Here is a 22493-nt window from a genome sequence, read left to right on the forward strand (position 1 = left end):
TTCCAGATAAGCTTAGACTAATCTTTGCCTCATCTAGCAGCTATTGGATCCATTTTTCATGTTCTCTTCTTGTTTTCAAGGTATCTTTTAACAACTGGTCACAAACAACAATCTTGTCTTCTAGTTCTGACATTCTGTCCTCATATCAGTCACTTCTGCTGCCCAAACTTTCAGTGCAACCTTTAAACACCCGAATTTCTGTTTGGTACCTTTTCATGAACTCTAGTTCTTCTCTATTACTCAACATTTGTTTTTTTTTTTTGTATCACTTTGTTTAGCTCACCTAGCTTTTCATTAGTTTCATCTATAGAATCATCGATCATTTTTTTGTTAGGTCTATTATCTCTTTAGTTATATCTTCCATGAACCTAACAATCCCCTATTGGTCTTGTTTTATCTCATCTGTTACCTTTTCAGATAATATCACTGTGTGTTTTTTATTTCCTCCCCTTTTGTGTACCATGTATCAGCTTTAGGAGAGTTGAGGGCTTGGGGAGGTATTCTGTTGTCTTTTCCATTTGTGTTTCTGTTTTTTGTGTCATCGCTTGTTTTTTATGCTGAGCCTTTGGGTTGACTATAATGGACAGCTTCTGTTTTAGAAACCTCTTTAGTTAGTGTCTGCTCATAAATGGTGCTCTTTGGGCATGGCTTAACATAGGCTTTCACCTCTCTCCCGGAACTCAATGATGTCCATCTATGTGGAAGGGAGCATGTTATTTATCTGGCTCTGTATTCAATTCTTTGGTGGTAGGCAACAGTATCCATGGCACTGAGGCAATCTAGATATTGGCACACAGAGAAAACCAACTGATAGTAACAACTGTGTCACCTGGAATACAGTAATAAACTCAGCAACAGTGAGACAATTAGGATATCAACATATCCTAAAAAACAATGATGTACCAACCTTTACCATAGAAAATAAATCTATATTTACAGTACAAATACTATGACATATCAAACATTGACCTACAGTAAATACCTACCAAATGGAATGACTTTACCTTCACTGGTAGAGCAGTATCAAATGTTAATAGTATAGTTAACTATTTGTCTAATGAGTCACAAAGTTTAATAGTTATACTAGTAAAGATTCAGTGGTTGTGAAATCAGGGAATGAGAAATGTAAAAGTTTAAATATTAATCAATGAAAGATGAGGAGAGCAAAATGAGGTAGGAGATTCTAGTGAGGATGAAGAATGAATAGTATTAGACGACAGTAGCAGAGAAGCACAAACAAGAGGAAGACATACAATGGAAAAACCCAGAGAAAAATACAGGAAGAAGAAACATGAAAAGAGACAAAATGAAATGGAGATTAGAAAAAAAGTAATGTCTAAAAAAACCTCTAAAACTCAATAAAAATCAGTGAAGGAAAAAGAAAGAAAACTTTGAGTCAATTAAAACAAACGAAACAAAATAAAATAACAGCAACAGCAACAAAAAGCCTCCTCCATGTTTCTGAGTGAGGTTTTCCCATTCTGGGATCTGCAGTCTTGGAATCCAGGAGATCGTGATTTTCTGTCTCTAATCCCTGTGGGTTTGTGAAGCACCCACTCTGCCCCAGGGGTGCCCTTGTACGCTCCAGACGGTGGCAAACATTTACACTCAGTCATATCCTTGCTGTCATGGCTAGGTGGGAAAAGCAATCAGCTCTCTAGCCTCTGCTGGATGTCAGCCATGAGGCAGGGGTTCAAGCAGACTGCCGGAAGTAATGCCAGAACTAGCAAATCCATGTCCTCTGAAAGATCCACTCTCCAAGCCTGGTTTCTCCCTGTGGAAGGAAGGGCCTGTGTCCTTCCAGCCTGGGACTAAACTTCTCAGAGCGTGTATGTCCATCTCCTATTCTCTCCATGGGTGTCTCTTGCGACTGTCTCTCATCCAGTAACACTGGAAACCCGAAGCAACGTTGTTCTGTAATTGTTCAGTGGCTCGGTCTTAATCCCTTCCAAAACTGGGCCCTGATTAAACATTCTCTGGCAGTACGGCAGGTGTTGCTCTGTATTGCTTCTCCAGCTCTAGCCTGCCAGGAAGGAATCCTTTTTGGAGTAAAACCCCAAGCTGCTTTTGGAGTTTACAACAGATGTGAGCTTTTCTTCCAGCTGGTGCTGCTGATGAGTTTGATTATTTCTCCCTAGAGTTGCTGTCCCTGGGGCTCATTTTTGCTCCTAAGTCATTGGCCTCATCCTCTGTCAGTTACTCAGCTGGTCAGTGCTTCTGTGGCACAAAAGGAAATAACACACAGAGGAGGCTTGGAGTCTCTGTGTGTGTGTGGCCAGGGTGAACATTCCGTGGGTGCAGAGTTTGCCGGGGTGACTATCATATAGAGGTGTGTTCTTCCACCTTCATGAGGCACAGGGGTGGGTTACTCTGTCCATAGCAAGCATGGAGATGGGTTCCCTTGTTTTGCATTTTCCTTATCATCCTCATTGTAAATCTGGCTATAAGCAGCCAGCAGTACCCATGCTACAACACAAATGTTGGACTTCCTTCAAATTTGTTTGTTAGGGGTCAGGGATATAGCTCAGTGGCACAGAGCCTGCCTGGTAAGCACAAGATCCTGAGTTCAATTCCTGATACCAAAAGAACTGTTTGTTAGATCATTATTCCACGCATTTAATCTCAGCACCCCACAACATCTCAAGACATGACCTTTTCTTGCCAGTGTGTAATACACATGTCTTCTATCCCAGTTATCCATGAAGTCCTTCTTCCCAACTGAATATTTCTGAGACTGGCCTTTTCAGTCTGTATTCCTGTCAGCATACTGGTCTCTGAACTTCAACCAGAAGGCTCTGCTTAGAGGATTTTAGGGCTTCTCTAGCCTGAATCTCTAAATCATTTCAAACTTTTCCCACAAACTGGTTCCAAAGGGTTGTGAACCATATTGTCAGGTTTAGTCAGCTCAATGATTGTAATTTTCTTTTTTTTTTGTCTTTTGAGACAGGATCTCCCTATGTAGTTCAGTCTGGCTTTGAGCTCACTGTGCATCCCAGGTTGGTCTTGAACTTGCAACAATCCACCTGCCTCAACTTCCCAAGTGTTGAGATTACAGGCCACTTTAATCACCCACAGTGATGGTACTTTCATGTTATCTATTTTCTGCGTAGCTTTTCCATTACAAGGACCAACTACTTAACAGAATGTTAAAAGGAATAATTTTTGCCCATTTTTTCAGGGGATTCAGGAAATGGTCATCTGGGTGGAAGGCAGAAACATCTCTGTAGAAGAGCATAGTTGTGCCAAGCTGTTTGGTCCATGGCATCCAGGAAACAGAGCATGGTATAGCCCAGTGGTGGTGCACCTTTGGCATGCATGCCTATTTGTTACCTTTGAAAGCTCTGCAAGGTTCATCATTACTGATATAGCCCAAGATCACACTACCGTGAACTATCCTGACTCATGTGGAAACATGCTTTACTAATCCATGGTTACAAGTCAAAGAAATTTGATGAATATAACTACTTCAATCCCTGAAAATAATGATATTAAATAAAAGTTCATGACCTTGTATTTGGGTGATTGTGAATCATTGAATATAGGAAAAATCCATTTGAGCATTGTGTACTCAGATTCCTCAGAATGCATGAAGTAACATTACCTAGGCACTAAGAGTGTTTCCATGTATCTGACTTATCTGGCTGTTCCTCTCAATTCTTCCATCTACCAGCTTCATGACCCTGAGGAGTTATTTAATGTCCTTAAAATTTTGCTTCCTGTCAACAAGATGAGGATAATGGGAACACTTTATTCAAATGATTGTTTACTTAACAAACAAGCCTACACTTCACAAACAACCTAAGGTTCACACAAATATTTCCCAAAACAATATAATAAAAATATAAGTTAGTTCCTTCTATTATGAAAACTATTGGTGTTAAGGGTACATGAGTTGCATTAATTATGTACTAATTCTAACATCCTGCAGGATAATACCAGAAATTTTATGCTAGATATAAATGAATAAGTGGTAGTTACAATTCTGCTCTTTTATTCTGTGCTATAGCAGTGAAAATTGGTATAACCTTTCTAAAGGATGTAATTTTGAATATATGAATGTCTTAGTTACTTTCGCTTGAACACAATAGGTAATACCTACAAATTAGAGAAGGAGAAGTTCACTTTGGCTCACGTTTTTGGTCTGTAGTTGGCTGGTCAATGGTATGGCTGTTGGCTGAGGGGCATAGCAGAGGAAAACCTGTTCACCTCCTGACAGCCAGGAAGCAGCGAGAGATAGGAGGATCAAGTCACAGCTCCAGTGACTCACCTCTTCCTATTACATCTGGCTTCCTAAAAGCAAGTTAGCTATACCCTCCACTTCTAATCGCCTTTCACAAGCCTCTCTGAAAATGTGAGGCTTTATGGGGGCATCTAGACATAAATCAAAATAAATGATGAAATTATTGAAATCTTACAATTTTTGATATAATACTCCTACTTTAAAGAAAAGTTAACAAAACATCTGTGGAAGGACAGTTTTTCTATAATAATAAAACATCAAAATGTCAATGTTCAAAATGAGGAAATTGGGAAAATAAATCATCACCCATAAATGCAAATCCAAAAATTATCCGAAATTTTAAAAATATGAGGCTCCAGTTTAGTGGTTTGGGGATGGAGGAGGGACATGGAAGGAAGGGGTGAATAATGTATATGTACATATTCCCCAAGATGAATGTGTTTACTATGTATCACAAACATGTAATAATAGCAATAAATTCAAAATATGCTATCAATGCAGAAATCTCTTTCCTTGGTATTCTGTGTCTACTTTATCTATACTGGCATATGAAATCTTATGTGTTATTACACAATCCTCACCTTCTCACAGTACTTTATGTCCATTTTTATATTGTTGCTAAGGAATCTCAAATCTTTAAAGTCAGAGTAAATGCAAATATGCTAACTTCCCACTATCCCTTGCTAACTAAGTAGTGATAGAGTGATCTCGGTAACTGTATATTATTAAATCATTAATTCCACCTGACATGGCTGGTAATTATGTCCCAATATGATTTTCTTTAAGATACCTCATAGGTCACTGATGAACAGAGAAGAAGAAGAAGAAAAAAAAAAAGAGAGAGAAAAAAAAAGAGGATTAGCAGTAATTATAGCAAAGTGCTTTGCTATTAAATTAATTGAATAAAAAGTAATTGGGTTATGTATGATCTTCAGCAGCTACTAGAGTTTAAACTTTAATTAAATTGTCATACTCTTCATTCAAAAATGAATGTTTGAGCATAAACTATTTTTAAACAACAAGAATGCCAGAATACTAATTAGGGCAGGCTACACCAACAACTTGGTGCTGAAAGCTCCAGCAGACTGATTACTAACCAATATTCCCCACACTGAAATCGTTTGGAAGAAAGTGTTGAGCTCTGGTAATCATTTTCAGACTTTTCAAATATTACTATTTGATAGGAAGTCAATTAGCATTGACTAAGAAAATGCATACTGAAACAATTAGCCAGACTGTGTGCAGTAAAGAAAACCTAAGAAGTTTTTAATTTTGCTTGGAAAGTTTTAGAGCTAGAATTCCCCGGCTAGTTTATAAATAATGCTTTTGTCAAGAACTTCTCTATCTACCATTAAAGATATCTTAAACATATAATTTTTATATTTATCTCTATTTGAATATAAAAGTAAAAATAAATAATAGATAAAATAGCCCCTGTCTACATAGTTTCATCTATCTCTATATATCTACATATATAGATATATTTTCCAATATCTATATCTACATACATATATGTTTGTATGTGTATCTGCACTTACGTTCATTTATACTTCCAAGCAGACAGATGCATATGTGTACATATATATCCATGGATATCTGTTAAGCAACTCCAGAAACTACTCAAAGGCTGTATGCTAGATTGCTAGAGATTTTTTGAAAGATAGACAATTGCTTTTGCTTCCACAGTCTAATTTTGCCCTGCATAAAGATAATAAAATTATGAAATTGCTTATTAAAATTACAAAGTTTGGGTGAGAACTCAAGGCCAGCCTAAATATTCTATCTCTTATGTTTTTAATATACAATATGCACTGTCCTAGGACAGAATTGTCTTCTTTTTGAAAAATGTTTGCTGAAATCACCCCCACAATGTACTACTTCAAAGTTTCTTAAAATACGTATTTTGAGACACTTATTTTAAGACAAAACTTTGTCTAGCACTTTAAAAATAGATTGGGATTATTTCTTTTTATATAAATATCTTAAATATGGATATTTACAGTTTAATTTAACAATACAGTTTCTTATCTCATCCAGGAATCTTTTATTTTATTTTAAAATGAAGACAAACAAAACTAAGGAACTACATGTGTGTATCTTGAGTGTCATTTTATGCTATATACATGCTCTTCATTACTTCATGTATTTCTCTGAGTGATATTATGGTAAAGTAATTTTCCTTTAAAGGATGTATAGTTAGCACTTTAAGGTTAAACGGACAGTAGATTTTAGGCCAGGGACTATGTCTCAACACCTTGGTCATGGCTCTATCATGAAAGAGATGAAGATGTCCCACATCTAATATGGGCCAGAGAGATGGAGGAAAGAAGTTGGATATATTTCTTCTTTTCCTTGATTAGATTCCCACAGGAAATTCCTCAGTCAATCCACTAAATTGACCCTTACCACACTGCCTCGTACCAAACTTAATTCAAAAAGATTGACAGTCCTAGGTTTAAAATTAACTTGTCAAATATTTTAGGATGTTTGTCAGTGCCACTAGCTAGTTAACACTAACCCTAAAGGCAATTCAAGTAAATTCTAAAAGCATGATTTCAAATATCAAAAGGTTATTAATCACAATAGCACAGACCATCAAATGGTTTGTAAGTATTTTGTGCAGGCTGGGAATAAACAGCTTTTTACTGATAATTATTAAAGTATTACTGAATATACAGGAAAAAAGATACAGTAAAGTTGTTGCACTCTATCATTATTCTTTGGTAAATTTAAACATCATCTCTAGGCAGTTTTAGTTATTCCTTGATTCAGTAAACTTTTATTAATCAATTGCTTTGGGCCAGACCATGATCCAGGGAGTCAAGTTTCAAAGGTGCCTGTGTTATGAAAGCTTATAATAGAGAAGAAAAAAGTGCATTTCATCAAATTCTAGCTATACAATAATGCAATGCTCCAGTAGTTGTAAGACTCAGAGCTGCACAAGATTTAAGAAATAAGGCGTTGGGGATTTAGCTCAGTGGTACAGCGCCTGCCTGGCAAGCACAAGGGCGTGAGTTCGATTCCTGGTACCGGAAGAAAAACAAAAACAAAACAAAACAAAACAAAACAAAAAAGAACACTTGAGAAATGAAAAAGACAAAACCTGAGGAAATCAGGAAGTTTCCTATGTAAACTGGACTTCAGATGGTTATCTATATAGTAGTACATGAGTGTAATGTAGAAAATAATTTGAGCAGTTCAATATTTCATTTGTTTGCTAAGAAATGAAACATTTCCAGATGGATTATCACGTTGATAAGAGATTTCATCCTTATTGTGATTACTAAGGGCCAAGGATGGTGAGGGTGATCATGATGGTAGTGGTGATAGTAGTGTGGTGTAATGCTACTGACAACAATGATTATAATTGCCATGATATCCAACTATGGAACAATCAGGTTATATTTTATTAAATATAATCATGAGCCAGCCAGGCGCAGAAAGAATGATCACACCACTAAATATTTGTTCAGTGACCCATAATGAAATGGGAACAATGCACTAGTTCCATATGTGTATACTTTTATGTTAACTTTTTTTCTAAGTGAAAAGCATAAAAAATAGAGCTTTGCACAATTTAAAACATTGTATAGGGATGTCTCTCCAAATACTGTAGAATGCTGAGCCTTTAGAGGCAGAATTGAGAAGTTAAGAAATAAAAATAACAAAAATGAATTCGACCTTCTTTACAGAAAAGATGCCACAAGGTCACGGAGACTTAGATTAACAAGTTGGGGTCTTTATTTATAGATATCAAGTACTTTGATTCTTTAATACTTCTAGCATCACTTCTATAATAAATGTGATAGACCACTGGATTTTTAGTCATCATCACTGTACCCTATATATTTGGTGGTGCATGGTCTAGTTTGGCAATGACATATTTTTAGTGAAGTATCTATTCTAACATGTTATCTTTCTCTTAATGAAGTCAGTTTGTTGAGGAATGTTGACAGCTCTTCATATACTCTGGATATTGTACTTTTATCACTATGTTACTTTTTCTCAGTCTGTGACTCAGCTTTTTGTTTTTCTTAACTCTGGCCTTTAAAGAGAGATTATGCCAAATTTTGAGTTGATTTTTGCATATGGTGAGGTAGAAGTCAAAGCTCAACTCTGTTTTTAGTTGTTTTTTTAGCTGGATTTTTGTTTTGTTTTGTTTTTCCTGTCTTTTGGAGACTGGGTTTCACTATGCAGATCACCCACTTTGGCCTTGAACTCACTGTGTAGCTCAGGCTGACCTTGAATTCTCAGTGATCCTCCTGCATGAGCCTCCTGAGTGCTGGGCTTACAGGCATGTGCCACCACACCCAGCCTCCAAGTTTTTATAATTTGTATTTTAACAGATTTTCGAGGGTATATATTTCTCTCTACTTCTTTTTGATTCATGTTCAAACTTTCTCTCTCTGTGTCTTCATATTGATTCCATCAAAATATTTTCTATTAGTCCTTCAATTTCTTCTTTTAGCCATAGGTTATTTAGAAGTTTTAGTTTCCATTTTTCCACGTAATTTTCTACATATCATTTTGTTACTAATTTTTATTTGAGACTCCTTGTGTTTTGACAACACACTTTTTACTTTTTGTTATTTGAGAACTTTTGAATATGTTGTTTTATTTTTTAATTGACCAGAACATAGGCTATCTTCAATTTGAAACACACATAAATGTATACTCTGCTGTTGCGTGCAATGTTGAATAAATGTCATTTAGGTCAACACCGTTTATTTGAGTATTGTTCAACTGTATGTCCTCACTGATTTTTGGTTTACTTTGTGTCTTAGTTACTTTTTGCACTGTTGAGACAAAATACCCAATGCCTAAATTTAAAGAAGGAAAGGATTATCTTAGTTCACAGTTTGTAGAGGTTTCGGTCCACAATTGGCTGGCTTCAGGGCAGAGGGGCATGACAGAGCAGGGAGAAGACAGCAGAAGACAAGCAGCAGGAGGAAGCAACAGCAGCAGCCCTCTTCCTGTCCCTTGTATTCTATCCGGGATCCACAACCTTAAACAGGTAATACTCACACCCAGAGTGGGCCTTGCCATTATCCACAGGCAGAACTATGCCAGACAAATCAGTGGACTAATTTAGTAATCACACACCATTACTCCTAACACCACCCACTTAATCCCAGCACCACATCCTCTAGATCCAGCCAACTCTGAAAAGCTCCACCTACGACTGCATGAGGTTTTGGCAGAACATGTAGACACAGCCCACAACACTTGCTTTATCAAGTACTGAGAGTGGTAGAAGGCTGTCCAAATAATCAAGTGTACTTCTAGGTTTGTGTTTCGCTCCTTAAAGACCTGTGAGTGTTTGTGTTATACTTTTTAAAGCTGTCATTATTAGATGTAGGAACAATTAGAATTGTTTTGACACTGGATCAATTAACAATTTTATTGGTATAAAATACACATAGACCATTTGTGTATGATATTCAGTTCAAACTACTTAGTTGATAAATGTATTTAAGATAAAGTAAATTTCACAAGAAGTAAAAATGTGTGTGTGCGTGTCTGTCTTGATCTATGTGGGCTGCTGGAACAAGATCACTAAGAACTAAGTGTTGAAAAACAATACTAATTTGTTTCTCATAGTTCTGGTGGCTGGAAGATCCAAGATTAAGATACCAGCGTATTTGGCATCTGGTGAGTCACCATTTCCCCAACACACCGTGTTCTGGTTGCTTCGCTCACGTGGTGAAAGTAGCAAGGCAGTTCTCAAATGCCTTTCGTCGGGGTTCATGATGTTGTCACTGTCAAAGTCCTCAATATCCTACTATTACGGGATTGCAAATTAGCTTCCAGTAAATGAGTCTTTTAGGAGATGCAGATATTCAGACTGTAGCTGCATATTTGTATGGATATTTTACTTTGAAATTTACTTGGATTCTTAACAAAGACAGTCTAACTTTCATTAACGGTTTAAAGTTGTGTGAGTTCTCTAGGATTGCAATAATAAAGTACAGTGACCTGAGTGACCTTAAACAATGGAAATGTATTCTCCTACATTCTGGCAGCCGTTGGTCTAAAATTTTCTAGAAGGACTTTGCCCTTCCTAAAGCCTTTAGGAAGGATCTTCCTGCATCTTTTAGCTTCAGGCATCACCAGGCACTCTTGGTTCGAGGAGGAAACAATTGCAATCTCCGCTTCCACCTTCACACGGCCTTCTCCCTGGATGTCCAGCTCGCTTCCTCCCCTCTTCCTACAGTGGGTCAGTCAGATAACGTTAACAGCCACACACTCCAGTTGTCGTGGATTGACAACTGGTGGTCAACCCAGCTGAACTAAGTGTGGTGCTGGGTGTGGGAGGCCCACCTGGGGATTGTTGCCAGCAGCATAAGAGGCAGACCTGGAGAAGGAGAAGGAGGCTGTTGGGAGCTGAAAGAGGCTGTTCAGAGCTGGTGGAAGCTGTAAGGAGCTGTTGCTTCCCTTGGAGGAGCTCGTCATGCTGGCTTTCCTGATGAACTCGGCTGTTTTCATCCTCTGAGGAGCTTGGGACCTCGTTGGCACTGAGAATGGCTTTGGTTCACTTTGGGGAAGCTCTGGTCCTCACTTTGAGCATGGCTTCCTGGTTTTGGAGGGGAAGATGGTGCACTGCCAGCCTCCTAGAGGAGCTTGCTACATTGGCTTTCCTGATAGGAACTCGGCCGTCTTGATCATCAGAGGAGCTCAAGATCTCACTGTTGCCGAGGATGGCTGTGGTGCCTTTTGGGGGAGCTCTGGTTCTTCTGAGCATCGCTTCCTGGCGCCCGTGCAGATCCCTCAGCCTGCTAGCACAGATCCTTCATCCCGCGGTCACAGACTTCCTAGATTCCACCCCTGACCTTTGGGCCTTCCCAGTGTAGGTCCGTGAAACAGGCCTGCATGAGATGTTGTTATGGGCTCTGGGCCTCCAGTTGGATTCGTGGGAGGCATTGTTATGGGCTCTAGGTCTTCAGCTGGACTCATGCAGGACATTATCATGGGATCCAGGCCCTCAGCTAGATTCCTTACTTTGTGGACAGATTTCCTGTACTCTTTTGCATATCGTTCTTTGGGTGACTATTATAAATAATCTTATAAATATGTGTCCAGTATTATATTGTTCCCCTTGCAAAATATCCCCCAAACTAATGCACCAGTTTAACCTCATCTTAAATATTCACGTTGCTGTGACCCTATTTTCTTAATAGGTCACATTCTGAGGTAAAAGGCACTGATATTTCAATATGTGAGTGATACTTTCCCACATAACTACGTGAATATTTTTCTCTTCCCTTGTGTTCATTGCCTTTATATTTAAAGCGGGTTTTTCTGAAGGTGGTATGTGCGTGTACATAGTTATATGTAATTACCATGAGTGACAACATTGCTCTAAAATCACTGAGAGCCTGAAGACTGATTCCTTCCCCCGAGTCGGCACTATGTGTCACTAACAGGATCCAGCAACATAGCCAGATGATTTCCAGGAGACAAAACCACCTTAGCACAAATGCAATTGTCATAAACTTTAAGACAAAGCTTATCCTTACTTGAATAACTTAATTATCTTTATGAAAGATGCATGCCTAGGAACTGACCTAGACTAAATATAGGTTTAAGAGTGAGGGAAGACACCCTCCCCTTCAAAAAAAAAAAAAAAATAACCCTGAGTGTGATCTCTGGATAAAGAGCCTGCAAGTCGTTGGTCATCTGAACCTCTGACTCCACCTGGCCCTTGCCACCCGCCTGGCTTTTGCGTCTGTCCCATCACTGCTTCACAATAAACTGCTTGACCTTTCTTTGGCAGAAATGGGACTGAAGGAGAAAAATCATTTCTGCAAAAATGTGTTAACTGAGCCTGTCTGAGACTCTCAAACACGACACTGTGTGTGTGATCAAACTCTGCCTTGACGTGTTGGATTGTATTTATTATGATCACAAGTATGGTTGGGTTTAAATTAAATACTCCAATTGGTCTTCTTTTTTGCCATCTGTTTTTCTGTTCACTTTTTTTCTAACTTCCACTGTATTACCTGAGATCATTTATGATTGTATTTATTTTTTGTAATTTACTGTGGTAAAAATATCATAAACTGCTATTTAAACCATTTTAAAATATGCGGTAATGTAGTTTTTAACTATGTGCATAATTTTGGGCAACACAGCTCTGAAATATCTTCATCTTGCAAAATTAAAACTGTGAGCCCATTGACGACTAAATTCCCATTTATTTTCCTAGCATGACTTGGCAAACGATATTTTATTTTCCATTTCTAAAATTCTGACTAATTTCTATTCTTCATATACATGGGACCATACTGTGTTTGTATTTATCATTTTGTTTCTGCTTTATTTCGCTTAACATGATTTCCTCAAGTTTAAACCATGCTGTGGCATAAAATAAGATTTCTGTTGTTTTTAAGGCTAAATGATATTCCATTTCTGTGTCTAACACACCTTCCTTATCCATTCATCAGTCCATAGAGACATAAATCGTTTTCACTTCTGAACTATTGTGAATAGCGCTACAAAAACCATGGGAGTATAGATGCCTTTACATCATAGTGATTTCATTTTCTTTGAATATATATTTCCAATAGTGGAATTGCTAATCATATGGTAGTGCTATTTTTAATTATTTGGGGAAATTCTGCATGATTTTTTTAAAAATTAATGTGAATGTAGAAGACTTCAAGCGAAAGCAATCCACCCAGTCCTTTAATTTCACTTCAATATATCAGACATCATTTATCAAAGTCAGTTTTATATGTGGGTACATTTTTTGCCTGATTTTCAGAGGTTTGGCTTCAATTAGTTTTCAAAATGTAGTTTCCAAAGGAGTTTACTTAGTGGATATATTTAATTAGGTGAATATTTTGCATGATGCTTTTATTGCTATATAGTTCAGAAAAAATATTAAGAGGACCTGTGTAAAACTTTTGATCAATGATATAATGAGATCAGTTCTCAGATTTATTTTATTTATTTATTTTTGTCTTTTCAAGACAGGGTCTTGCTATGCAGTTCAGGCTGGCCTTGAGCTGATTTTGTAGCCCAAGCTGGTCTCGAACTTTCAAAGAACCCCCTGCCTCAGCCTCTGAGTTCTGATTTAAAAAGAGAAAACTTGGTTACGTTTTTGTCTTTACTAGTGATTATATATATATATATAATATATAATATATATGCATATATTATTATTATTTCCATTCCAAAACCTCAATTTTCTATAATTAAAAATTATGTGTAAGACAACTGGCAGTTATAATTTCAGAACAATGTACTACACTATGACTATAAGGATACAGTGACCAAACTGTGTTCATAAATCAAAGATGATGATAATTAAGGTGATGATTACGCTTTCACCACAATGTTGAGTCCTTGAGAAAGGACACGTCTGTCTGTTCTCCACAGGGCAAATCAGTCCCCAAATCCTATCGACCAAAAATATAGCAAGCAGACGCCTGTGGTTTCTAAGCTTGTTGATATAGGTGTACTTTTCAGTAATGCTAGAAAATACATAATCCTGCAGTCAATAAGGTTTTTCTTTAAATTTTAATATTATACTTCAATCACATCTCCCTTAGATAAATCAATTCAAATATAATTCAATATATTTTTCTTTTATGCCAGTAATCATTGTACTTCCTATTTTTAATAAGCAATATTTCAGTGCTAGGATATTAAATGCCACATAACATGAAATTTTCCTTTTGCCTTGCTTTAGTGAGTTGTTAGTGTTTCTGAGATTTTTTGCCTTTCTGTAATTTTTTCCATGCAGAAAATTCTGATCTCTAACTAGATTCAATTTAGGTGATCATAATTGAAATGAGAAATCTGTTGGAGATCACAGTAAGTATTTTATGCATCTTTTTAGTAATTGCAGAGGCAAAGAAGTGAGAGTCCCAGATGCTCTAAAAAATTCAGATAATAGGGAAGCTGATAACTAGCTAGAGCTGCTTGTGAAATATTACCATTAATAAAATTGCAGAACTGTTCATAACCTATTTTAACTGTGTAAAACTACATTTGTCTTGTAAGCATGAGAGGGCTTCTGAACATTTAATACGCTTATAATCATGTAGCTGTGTCATGCAAAAGCATACGATATTAAAGAAAATAATCTATTATTCCTGTATCAAGCAGCCTCAGAGGTTCAACTGCAACAGTCTCCCACATATAAATCAAACAAAGGCAGCCAACCCAGTCCCAAGAAAGCTGCGTGGACATAGTTTACTGCCTGTAGCAGAAAAATAAGATAGTACTTTCCTTTCAATTACAAAAGTTTTACTGCTACTTTTCATGAGAATTATGGTCACTGTATATTCCTTGAAACCATGCCTTTATCAATCAGAACACACTTTTTCAGACTTTTGCAAAACCCACTTCGCGTGTAAAGGTGAAAGATGGAATAATTCTGAACTATTACATAATTGAAGCATTCACTGTTAATCCGCATTACACATCATACATGATAGTTCCACATTTTAATGTGAATTTCTGAACTGCACAGAAAGAAAGTCACATACAAATTTGATTAGGAGAAAAATATTTATTAACTGATGCTGTTTTATGCATAAATGCAGACATAATATGAATTATAAATAAACTAAAAGCACATACAGTGGCCATATTTCCCGCTCCTGGAAGTAAGCTAAAAACTAGAGTGGAAGGTAAGGTTTGCTTTGGGTTTAAGGATCCTAATGGCAAGGCAGAGTTGCTCATATTTATAAACTTTGAAACTTGGGATGAAAATGATTGTGCTGAGGTGATTTTTATTCCAAAAGTATTTCTCTAATAAAATGTACAAGGTCTGATAAAATTTCTATGATGTCTCAGTTCATGTCAATCTTCCACTATAATTCTTGGGATTTAAATGGATGAAGAAGTAAAGAAAATGACAACTTTCAAGGTTATAATATTGCACTTAGTTCCCAAAGTATTTCCAGAAAAATCTTTTGAGAAGTTTGAGGTAAATACCTTTTCCAGATATTTTGATAGTTAAAATTTATTTTTCAAGTGTAGATTAGGTGGAAAAATTGTTCAAAAGGTTATAGTGACATGACACTTTATCTCTAAATGTAACCTCAATCTTGCATATAAAAAAAAAACACCATCGAACAATGGAGTATGTATTTTATTTTCCTGGCACTATGCAACTAAATATTTTGCATGACTTGACTAATGCCATTCTCAGAGGTTAGAGAAGGTAAATGTTAGTAGGTAATTGACACATTCCAAGTATTCAATATGAAATGTCATTTGGATAGATATTACAGCTGCCTATGTTTTTTTCGTTCAGCTGTTTTTCTCTGAACAGGCCATTTCTTCCAAGAAATTAGAAAAAGAAAACTCTGTTGGATAAAATACTCCCATATGGAATTTCATTGATGCAAATTGTAGAGAATTTTAAGTGTTTTCTTGTGAGACAACAAATTTTAAATAGGAATAAAATATTTTTAAAATGTTCAGTTGTGCAAACTCTCTGTAAGTCATTAGATTGCAAATTTGATAAATGCTATGTTAGTCGATAATAAATAGTGAATGGGCTATGTCACCAGGAACTGAATACATGTAAGTATTTTATGAGATGCACCTGGTTTTCAGCTCCAACCCTAAATCCCACTCGTACAGAATTTGAAGCAACAAATTGTTCTTTAAATAGTAGCATGGTTACCTCTATCATTTAAAAATGAACTCTGCTTCCACTAACCATCACTCTTATCCATTCCTACAAGGTGAAGGAAATATAAATTAAGCATGGTATATGATACAATGTGCTTTATGGTTATGTCATGCTAAAATTAGAATCATAACCATGAATTTCTATATCTGCACTAGATTAGATCATTCCACTGTTGTAAAATCAACAATTTATTCAATAATTCCAAGACTGATATTCAAGGAAGAAAGTCAAAGTAGTATGGTTAATTTAGAATCTGATGACCCAGATTTGAATGTACACTTCAATACTTTTTGTAAATATTAACTGTAATTATGCTCTATAATCTGTTTTTCAATTTAGAATTAAGATATTAATGTTTATCTTTGTTATGAGAAATTAATAAATTGTTGAATAGAAAATAATTTTGTAATAGGAAATACCTAGTCTAAATATTAGTCCACTCTTAGAGGAACAAAGTAAATATCTTATAATCAAAATATGAACTAATATTTGTGTTTTATTTTAAATAACTAAACTGAAATGTCCATTGATCCTACTTAGTGAATCAGTTAGGCATCTTGGACAATACGAACTACAAATTATTATTGACTTTAATCAGCACATATTTACTATTACTAAAAATAAAAATGTTTATTTTAGTAACACTATATTCTCTGTCCTCTCTAAAACACAGTACAACTGTATTTTAAAGTGTTGCTGTATTCTGTATAAGAAAGCATAATAGTGTAAGAATTGAAAGGATAGAAATATGTACTGATAAATTCTAAAAAGTAATAAAAAGAAAAAAAGAAACAAAACAGAACTATAGCAACTTGTATCTCTACTAAAATTCTCCAGAAGTTCTCTCTTTGTATGTGCAAGTATGTGTTATTGGGTGAAATTTACCAAACTGTCACAAAAGTTAGTTTCTTAAAATTTGCAAATGTTGTCTATCATTTAGAATCTGATGTACTTTAATTCATTATGAAGTATTTGATAATGTAAAATAAAGTATATGGCAATAATATAGAAATCATTTGAATTGATAGTCACAAACTATAAAATAAGTTTACTAATTTGATTTATAGCATAGATTTACATATATATTCATATAATAAAATCACCTTGTACAAATGTGATGTAGTTTAGCTCAGAGATCTTTTGATAAAGAATCTCATCTTGATGAGAATCCTCCACACACAGTAACGATTCAAACACAGGAGTATTCTCTTCAGCACAGGGGATGCTAAATGCCTGGGGAAAATAAAGGTCTACTTAAGCTCCAGATCTCTTGCATATAATGTGATTTTTTGCATTACAACAATGTTCTTTCAAATATGCTGAATGCTGAGAGAGAATGTGCAGTATTAATTTCCTTAGGAACTATTCTCCACACTCATTTTATACTTTTCTGGTCTGTTACATAACTCCATATGTGTTTTGTTAAATATTAGAGATAGATTCACTTTCCATAATTTTCAATAATTGAAGCAGAATTATTTTGAATGTCCATTGCAGGTAATTCAAGGAATACCATTTGACTAATATATAGGCAACAAACTTATTAACTTTAAAAAAGCTTTAATGAAATACATAAAAGTGACTGTTTGCAACCTCCAGCAGCTGAGATTCAGTAAAGAACAAAGGAGATTTTAGTGTTAATTACAGTGTTTATTGAGTTTTATCAATATTACTGCAGCAGATGTATTAAAATAGCATTCATTAATTATAGCTAGTAAGGAATTTTTATCTGTATTTGTAAAATATTTGAAAAAAGATCATTCTGTATTATTATTTTAAATATAATTACACTTATTTAGTAGGTGCCTACTACTGTGTATCAAACAGTGCATAAAGTCTGTTTTATGAATTACATCATTTTTAACCCTGTTATACCAGTACTAGTCTAACTTCTAAAGCTTCTCTGCTTGCTCTAGGTTAAATAATTATTCATGATAAAATTGAAGTTGGAATGACAATTTTCCTAACCTCTCCTCTGTCACCTCCATTTCCAACAAGAATGCTACAATGAGAGAATAAATGGAAATATATCTTTCTACCAAAATATTCAAGGAATTGAATGGGAAAATTATTTATTGAACACAAATCTGTGTATTCCTAAAATTTAAAATATTTTCTTTTTTTCTTCAAAATGTTAATGCTTGATAGAATAGAACAAACTTTTAGTTCCATAGAAACCTTCTGACATGTACAATGACATATTATTACTATGTACAGTTTCAACATCAAAAGCTGCCAGCTCAAAGTAAAATGATGTTGGCCATCCTGACTCTACTAAACTCGAAGAAATTTCCTAGCTAGCCCATGTTTTCCTTGACTTGGAAACGAATAAGACTATTGGAAAACATAAAGAAGACCCTCAATGAATTGGAAATCATAAAAATGCTATCTGAAGTTCAGTCTTCTGGACCTTGGGACTTTGTAATAGTTGCAGGAGTTCAATAAGCACAATGAAACTTGCTAATGTTCAAACGTCAGTCTTCCAGGCCAGGTCCTGTAGGTTCACAGGCAGTCCATTAAAAATGAAAAGCTGTCTCCTTTTGGGGAAGGACGTGGTCAATGACTCATATGTTTTTTCCACCAGCTCATGGCCTCTATTCTCATCAGTGATTAGAGGTGCATGGAGTTCTCTCTCTGCCACATAACTTTCTAGACCTTTCCCAGCACAGGAAATAGAAGGAGAGATTTCACACTGAATTGCTACATCACCGGCACCCTTCAAGCCGGGAATTCCTGGAAGGTGAGAACGATGTTCATCTATGAAGTGGCCCTCTGCATTAAGCACCCAGCAGTGGCTAAGGACCAAAGCATGCCTTGCAGTCAAAGGGTCAACCTTCCCATTCTGTCTGCATTCTTTAGCTGGAAAACTCATCTTCCTGTCATACTTCATACACCACAAACTTCCTTGCAAGCTGGAAGATGTCAAGGACAAATGCTTCCTTCTTTATTCTGTTGGGCTTCTCTGGCTGAATTAACTCTCCCTGGGAACCCAAATACTGAATCTTCTTTTGAGCCACGTGGTGCGTCAGCTGAGGTTCATAAACATTAAAAATATCTCTCAGAAATGGTGCAGTGAAGAAATGATTGGAAATGTGACCAGCACTGAACAGCTGTCGTCCATCTGAGCTTTGTTTCTGAGCTGTTGCCAGGGAGATTTCACTATATTCTACCACCTAGTATACTCCGCCCACTTGGCAAACCACTACAACTGGTTCTGTAGGGTTCGTCTTCTCTACCACCTTTGCCCCGCAGTTAGCTCCTTTCTGATTGCAAAATCCAATAAACTGTGGATCAGCCACTTTCACCACTATATTGTCCACATGGTAGACATGAATGCACCAAATGCCTCTTTGTTCTGTATCCTCCACAATATTCTGGGCTGCAAGAGCCCGACAAAGACCCCTATTTCCACCTGGGGCCATAGAAACTTTGTTCTTCTCTTCCAAAATAATTGTCCCATCAAAACGCATAGCAGTTAGCATTTCCTGCTGAAAGAAAGATTGCATTCTCCTTTTTTAAACCAAAGTACTTGTGCTTCGTGAAAAACTTTTTCACTTCTATTGTTCTGTCCCTGGTTGTTATACACCATGGACTGATGCAGTTGTTGCCGTAATATTTTTCAGCTAATAGTCACAGCTTCAGGTTCGTCTGCTTGAATCTGAAAAGGTGTCTTATGGGATGGTGAACCAGCATCAAAATCCCCTTGGGATACCCAACTCCAGGTCTTGTTCCCTGCCCACCAGCTAGAAGGAGAACTGCTACTTGGTTCTGAGAAATCTTGAAAAGTCCTTCCCTTAGCTAGGCCTGTCGCTGATCATGGCCCCTAGTGGCCGTGCCCAGCACCTCTCAAGCGATAGGTTTCCTTCATGCATCTACATTCTCTTGGTGAGAAGACTGCTTAAATCCTTCCATAGCTTTCAGGAAAAAGAAATTCAGCTCCTCAAAGTTCATGATGGGGAGCTCTGCGTAAAGTTCCACTGGTGGGCTTCTTCCAGTTCATTCCAGAACGGCAGCAGGGGTTTTGCCCAGCTTTGGACAACCTGAGCCTGAGGCCATTAACATTCCCAGTGCTCAGGTGGCCAGGCTCTGTGAACGCAGGAGTGTGATTTTTGACCTGTGAGTCTCCTTTAGCGCGACTACGGCTCTTCCGGGCCCTGTCTCCCTCAGTTAGGCCACTCATCCGCCTGCGGAGCCTGCCCGGAGTTTTGACGCCCGCACATTCATTCTCAAACTTAGACGATGTTCACACATAGGATTTCAATTAAGTAGCACAGTTTCCTGTACCTTTTTCTGACCTATAAATTGATGCCAAACATAATACTAGCTAGTTGATATGCCATTTCGACAGCAAAGCACTGCAATTTGCTAGTTTGAATATATCTACCTTTTGAAGTTTGTTTCAAAATATAATTCTACTACAAAATAGTTTTGAGATAAAGGATTCTTGGATAGAAGAGATCATCCAAAATCGTATTTAACTGTGTTTACTAGAAGGATCACGATTGTCTGCTTAGATTTTTTTTTTTTTTTTTTTTTTTTCAGGGGCTTGATACGTAGTTCAGGCTAGTTTTGAATTAACTGTGTAGCTAAAATTGGCCTTGAACTTGCTTCGATCCTCCTGCCTCAGCCTCCCCAGAGCTGGGATTTACAGGCGTGTGCCACCACACCAGTCTAAGATTATCTGCTCAATTATATATTTGATTGTTTCAACATGCATTTAAAGGCTCTTTACAATAAATGATGATAATTCAATTGGCAAATATGGTTTCAACAAGATAAATTATCATTCACTCATAATTATCTTGAAACTGAAACTTTAATTCAAAATTCAATTTTCATTTTCAAACATTCAGTGAAATTTTTATAGAAATTATCAATGGAGCCTGTAAAAAATAAGGAATCAATTTATAGTTCAAGTATTACTTATTATCATATAATTGAAATATGTACTTTGGTATGTGTTTACTACCTTAGAAAGTACTAGCTTAAATTAAAAATGCAAGAGAGTTCCTTTATTTAGTAGTGTTTCTGAAAAATCATGGTATGTCTGTATACGTGTGTGTTTAAAAAATCCTAACATTTTTATGGTAATATTACTGACTCACAAATTTGTCAGAAGGAAGTTTTTACATAGTAGTGTGCCCTTAAAATTTTTATTTTCATTTTGTTTTCTTTTCCCTGTTGATTTACAACACACAATTTTTGCAAAATATAAGCTAACGAATTATCTGCAATGCTCTACACATACAGGACATGTGGAATATTGACTTTTTAAATCCTAATGCTTTGGTGTGAATTCAATCTAAACTGAATCCCACTATGTAGATCTTATCTTTCTAACTGAAAACAAGTCTCAACCACTCTATCTTAGAATATTTCTTTATGATTTTAGGAAGTTTTGGAAACATCCCAATCTGTCTCTCTTAAAGAAAGTCTTACATGGTGCTTGCAATGTTATTTTAATTTATAGTGAGATTTTTATGTTTAATATTCTACTAAATTAATTATTAAAAATCTATGTCATTTAAAAGCACTTAAGCAGTCACAAGTTGCAAATATAAAAAAAAAAAATGAAAAGTGTTTTGGTTTTTTTGTTTGTTTGTTTTTTTCCGGTACTGGTAATCGAACTCAGGACCCAGCGCTTGCCAGGCAGGCGCTGTGCTGCTGAGTTAAATCCCCAGTCCCCAAGAATGAAAAGTTCTATGCATAAAATTTCTGTATGGGAATTCAACCTAAAATAATATTTTTAAGCAAAGGTATCACTCTAATACTGTATTATAATTTGGGCTTACCATGACCATTCCATTCAATGCAGGCTCATTTGTGGATAACTGTGAGCTTAACATTGAAAAGATCAGATTATAATAATGATAAACAAATTAGCAATATAGTAAGATTAGTGAAGAAAAAAATAGAACAAGAGTATAGTATATGACACAAGAAAGTGAGTGTAAGACCTTAGCACCTAATTTGGAATCCATATTCAATGTCCAGAACTTAGACATATTATTATGTTTTTGTGGTGCTGGCAAACATTTTGACATAGTTGGAACAACATCTTGTACAATGATGCAGCTCTTGATTCTCTTTGTTTTGTTTTTAGAAATATATTGAACCATCTGAAAAAGAAAATAGAAATTTCAGTCAACACCTTCACCAGCTGCTTTCTGGGCACTGAGAATAATTTTCTAACATTCTGCACTTGGAAGACAATTCTAACTTTATTAAATTTACTTCAAATTGCATCACACCAAAACACAGGGCTCCAAACTGTCACACTGCATGTGGAATTTATATTGTATACGCTTGCTTCACAATATTTAAAACTTAGTTAAAAATGTATACTGTTAAAGTGTCAGTCACTGGTTATGATTCTCTATAGAACAAAAGCAAAAACATTTTCGGGAAACATATGACAGTCATGACCAATTTATTCTGCATTACTCTGTGTTAAAATATGCTAGTGTTAGACTCAAGGAAATGCATTTTGAGACCTATGTTTATATTGTTGCCCATAAAGCAAATATCTTTGGAAATTAGCGATTATGTATATTAAACACAATCATTTCATTTCACATCATTACTCTACAGCTATTTAAG

At 36.0% G+C, this 22493-nt stretch overlaps 1 pseudogene; it reads right to left on the reverse strand.

Moving 5' to 3' along the window:
- Window positions 1-18360: 18360 nt before the first annotated feature.
- On the reverse strand, window positions 18361-20073 carry LOC102005569 (annotated as a pseudogene).
- Between the last annotated feature and the right edge of the window lie 2420 nt (window positions 20074-22493).

The sequence above is a fragment of the Chinchilla lanigera genome, unplaced genomic scaffold (genome assembly GCF_000276665.1).
Source record: "Chinchilla lanigera isolate Chin_1 unplaced genomic scaffold, ChiLan1.0 scaffold00057, whole genome shotgun sequence".
In the NCBI taxonomy this organism is placed as follows: Eukaryota; Metazoa; Chordata; class Mammalia; order Rodentia; family Chinchillidae; genus Chinchilla; species Chinchilla lanigera.